At 47.3% G+C, this 4,891-nt stretch overlaps 1 long non-coding RNA gene across 1 annotated transcript; it reads left to right on the top strand.

Moving 5' to 3' along the window:
* The first annotated feature begins 630 nt into the window (after positions 1 to 630).
* On the top strand, positions 631 to 3,856 carry LOC145541920 (uncharacterized). Its single transcript, XR_014079413.1, has 3 exons — positions 631 to 1,891; positions 2,801 to 2,929; positions 3,444 to 3,856. It is a non-coding gene; the product is annotated as an uncharacterized LOC145541920 (long non-coding RNA).
* Positions 3,857 to 4,891: the final 1,035 nt, after the last annotated feature.

Genomic DNA, 4,891 nt, shown 5'->3' on the forward strand with positions numbered 1-4,891 from the left:
CCACTGCAGCAGGAGTCGGGGAGGTGTTGGAGTCAGCTGGGGGCGGGAGAAGGTGTTGAGGGGATTTTTCAAGCTGCACGGGAGAGTGGCTGAAGAGTTAAAAAAAGGAAAAAAAAAGGCGGCAGTGGTCAATGATAGCAAGATTGTGTATTGATTGTGTTTTGCAGACAGTCCTTCACCCTTGGTCCCCAGAGTTTAGGCTTCTAGGTAAATATTGCTCCGTAATGAGATTTTCACTCTGGCCCCAGTGAATGAGCTTGATGGTTCCGTCCAGTTATAACATCCTGACAGTATGTGTTTATGTGTTAGAAACAGTACGCTTGTACAAATGTGATGTTTGAATTTAAAGGTGTGATTTGGCTTTTGCTGTTGGGATTTGGTTTGTTTATTTTTTGATGTCCCTTAGAGAACTGTGGACCATGTGAGCTTATGCACCCTAGCTTGGGCAAGTCCGCTTGTTTCCGCTAGGAGCCCTGAGGCTACCAGTTAGCTCTCCCAAAAGGATAAGTCTTCTGGCCCTTTTTCAGGGGCAGCCTGAGGTCCCATGGCTGTTCCCCTACCCCACCCTGCCTGGAACATGAGGTCATAATTGCTGTCCCCACCTCGCTCCCAGTGAAAGGCATTCAGTCCAGACACTGTTGCTTCTTTCAGCCAGCCACAACCAGGTCACCCTGCTCAGGGCTCTGAAAGCTGTAACCCTTCCCCTCCATCCAGCTCAGACACTCCCCTCCCCTCAGGGGATTCAAGGGAGTCAGAGGCAGCCATAAAGCTGCCTGTAGTATTATTCCTGCCTGGTGAGTCTGAATTCTCTGAGAAAGGCCCTCTCAACTGATTGCAAATCACCTGCCTATGTTTCTCACTTTGGAACTAGAGATTAATATTTAACCAGACTGAAGCACAAGTTGGGTCTTCCTATGTGGTGCTAGTGATAAAGAACCCACCTACCAATGTCGAAGAGACGTGGGTTGGATCCCTGGGTCGGGAAGATCCCCTGGAGGAAGGTACGGTAACCCACTCCTCTATTCTTGCCTGGAGAATCCCTTGGACAGAGAAGCCTGGTGGGCTACGGTGCACAGGGTCACAGAGTCGAACACAACTGAAGCATGCATGCAAAGGACAAGTTAACCCCACACATCTGAGCTTCTTTGTAAAGCTAACACAGACACATAGTTCTGTCTCTAGGAAGTCCTACAGCAAAGAAGAACCTGTTTGCTCTTCCTTAATCTAGTTGCCCAAACTGTTTGGAGCATGGGAAATTCTTTGGCAAGCTGTGTTTCTGGATATGTATGGCTCTGAACTGACAAAACCCCTGGAGGATGTGGCATAAACTCAAGAGGGAGGATTTTCTGGATGAGCCCTAATGGGTTGCAGCTCTCAGTTGTGTCAGAACAAAAGGGCTAGGAAACCCTTCACCTGTGTCGCTTTGCGGGAGGTGATCTGTCTGCGAGCTTGTCTGAGGCTAAGAAGAGGATGGAGCAGGTGCAGGCGAATCTGAGAGAAGGTGGGAGCCAGGGAATGAGGAGCCAAGAGGTACCATGTGGAAACTGCCTCCTGCCGCCACCAGCCCACCCTCCTGAGCTTGAGCCTCTGAGGAGAGAAAGCTGAGGCCAGTTCAGGAAGCCGAAGCCTGGAGGATGTTGGCACACTGACACTCAGCTCCCAGAGCCGTCCTGAGTCAAGGAGAGAAGAATTCTGTCCACCCCAGCCCCAGACCCCATTTTCTGTCACAAACTGCAGGACGAGTCCAGCCTCTGCGCCCCAGGAGCTGTCTTCTCAGGGATGGGCAGCAGAGGAACAGGCCAGGGCCCAGGCAGGGTGTTTGAAGGGGAAGAATTACCAGGCTTGCCCCCAAGAGGGACGCCGTGACACCGGAGACTCCAGACAATGACAGGTAGGCTTGTGAGGTCTTCTCGGGGCTCTGAGGAAAAGAGCGCTGAACTTTGGGCCTTGAATGTGTGTGTGCTAGGTCGCTTCAGTTATGTCTGACTCTGCGACCTTATAGACTGTAGTCCGCCCGGCTCCTCTGTCCATAGAATTCTCCAGGCAAGAATACTTGGAGTGGGTTGCCACGCCCTCCTCCAGGGGATCATCCCAACCCAGGAATTGAACCCGTGTCTCTTATGTCTCCTGTGTTGGGAGGCATGGTCTTTACCACTAACTCCACCTGGGAAGGCCCCTGGGGCCTTACTGTGCCTGTAATTCCACCCGGAGGCCGAAGCTCTCAAGGCATCTTCTATATTAAGGAACCTGCTGGTTTCCTCTTCCTCTTTATTCCCCAGACTACACTTTCCCCACCCACCCAGTCCCTGTGTAGCAATCCTCTGCAAAAAGGGCGTAGCTGTCTTTTATTCCAGCGAGAGTCAATGTGTGGTGATGATCAGGCCCCCCCATCGGGTTGCTGGATGCGAAACAGGCCTGTAAAGCAAACGGTCAGACTTGGGTCTGGGAGGGAGGGGGGCGGGTTGCTAGTAAAGGGAGTTCCCATTGTCTTAAATCACCCAGGATTGTTTACTGCAAAAGGCAGCCGTTTAATCTGAAACACAGACAGAAACAACGGCAGCAGTAGGTCTCTGCAGGTTTCGGCCAAGCCCAGCTTTTACATTCTAAGCACTGTAAGTACCAAGTGGCCTGGATGGCTTGAAGCCAAACAGTAATGTTTCCTCTCGCTGTTGTTGAGAAAGGCATTCAGGAAAACAATTGAGCACAATAAGGGCCTTCCTGTTCCGTTGGGCAGGCAGGCGTGTGAACCACCCAGCCAACGTGGAGTGAGTCATCCTGGCTTCCTTCTCCTTTGTCCAAGGCTCTCTCTGTGGCCAGCTGCACTGCTGCAGACATTCCATGAGATAAATGTCTTCTGAATCCATTTCTCTAACCTCTCCAAGCACCAAGGATTTCCTCGCAAAGCAAAGCTGATGTTTGTTTATACAAGGTAACGTCACCAACATATTTTGGTTGGGAAAGGCATTGGCCCTATGTTTCCCTGTAGCCAAAGGTTTCCTTACAGAACCCCACTGGAGGTCTTAGAAGAAGATTCAACATGCCTAAACTTCATGGGCTTTTTCATTACATGGCTACACAAACTGTATCTCATGTGTTGACTAACACATACTTGGCTAGTTGCGTGCCAGCCAACTGTAGCTGCCCACGGAAGGCAAATAGCTGACAGAGCTCAAACAAAACCAGTTGTATATAGAATTAAGTAAAATAAGACCACACCTTGCAGTGTGCGATGACCTTTAATTTTCCAAGCAATACAACAGAAATACTTAGAGTTGCACTGACATGTCTTGGATGCATGAAAAGAAGTCTGGAGAGATGTGAGAAGGCCAGTTGTTGGTTGGTAGTGGTAAAGGCAGTTCCCTCTTTCATGCTCCCTCTCTCTGTCTCTCTCATTCTTTCTCTTCTCCACCCTTTTTGTTCATCTCTCTTTCCCCTATCTCTAGATTTGTTGGGAGAACCAGTGACTGAAACCACCTGCCCTGGCCAGGCACCATGGTAACCACTCACATGAGTTAACTTACATCAGGATGTCTTGATAAGAAACATGGAACTAACAAGGTACCACCAAATGTAAGAATTCAGGAAAGGTCAAAAGGAGAGAGGAGATGCCAGCCCACATGTCCTACCAACCTCCCAGAATCCTTCTCCTTGGAATCCATCTTGGCTGAGTAATGTGTGTGCCACAAGAAGGACCTTGAGTCAGAATGATTGGCCAGAGACAACCCTGAAACTAACCCCATCACCATAAAACCTGAGACTGTGAACCACGTGATGGAACAGTCCTCCTGGGTTCCCTTACCCTGCTGCTCTCCACCCAGGCACCCCTTCCCAATAAAGTCTCTCGTTTTGTCATCAAGTCTGTTTCCTCAGACAATTCATTTCCAAGTATTAGACAAGATCCTATTCTTGGGCTCTGGAAGGAATCTCCTATCCTGCAACAGAATCATGGCAAAAATATTCTTTCAGGAATGGAATGAAAAGCCTAAAATATCCTTCAGAGTGAAATCCAATAGAGATGGTAAACTTGACATCATTTCCCATACTCTATTTCTAGGAGTTAACATTCGGTGTTCCTCAACCAAAAGTTAAACCAAATGATATTAAGTTTTAAAAGTTCATAGGACCTGTCATCCCAAAATACACCACTTTAGTATGTTGATTATTTTGTGGGCATCTGAAAACAGCAAGTGCAGGGCCAGGGGGACTTTCTCTGAACTTCCCTTATCTTACTAAAGATAGATCCTCCAAAATGAACTCAATTGTGATAAATTCCTTCTCCAAGGGTTTCATCAATTAGGGAAGACTGACTTATCACAGGAGGGGAGACTAGAAGTAGACACCACACCCAGACAAACTTTGTCACCAACAATAATACCTCCCATATATTCTCCTAGGGGCCCATTCAACTTTCCTGAAAAGTCATCAAGATGGTATTGAAGCCTGAATTCTAAGTCCCCTCTTTGAGTTACTCATTTCTTTCCTGGGCACCTCCCCTGTATACATGAGGTCTACACGTTAATAAATTTACTTGTTTTTCTTGTGTTAATCTGTATTTTATTACAAAGATCTCACTAAGTACTCAGAAGTGTAGAGAGAAAATTGTTTATCTTTCCTTGCCCTTATAAGCATCTACTTTGCCTATGCAAAAAGAGCTGCCACTAGCTGCTTAAGCACATTTTGATAAAAAGATGAAAAACAAATTCTTTGGTACTTTAATACTATATAACATTTTGAAATGCTTGAGTTTCGCATCTAACAAAACCATATTTTGGTCCCGTCTTTTTCCATTTACTAGCTATGCCACCTAGGCATTTGATTTCTCTGTGCCTCAATTTCATCATCTGAAAAAGGGGGTAATATAGTGCCTACCTCACAGGGTTGTTGTGAGGAT

The sequence above is a fragment of the Giraffa tippelskirchi genome, chromosome 3, assembly GCF_054371585.1.
Source record: "Giraffa tippelskirchi isolate mGirTip1 chromosome 3, T2T-mGirTip1v1.2.pri, whole genome shotgun sequence".
Lineage (NCBI taxonomy): Eukaryota > Metazoa > Chordata > Mammalia > Artiodactyla > Giraffidae > Giraffa > Giraffa tippelskirchi.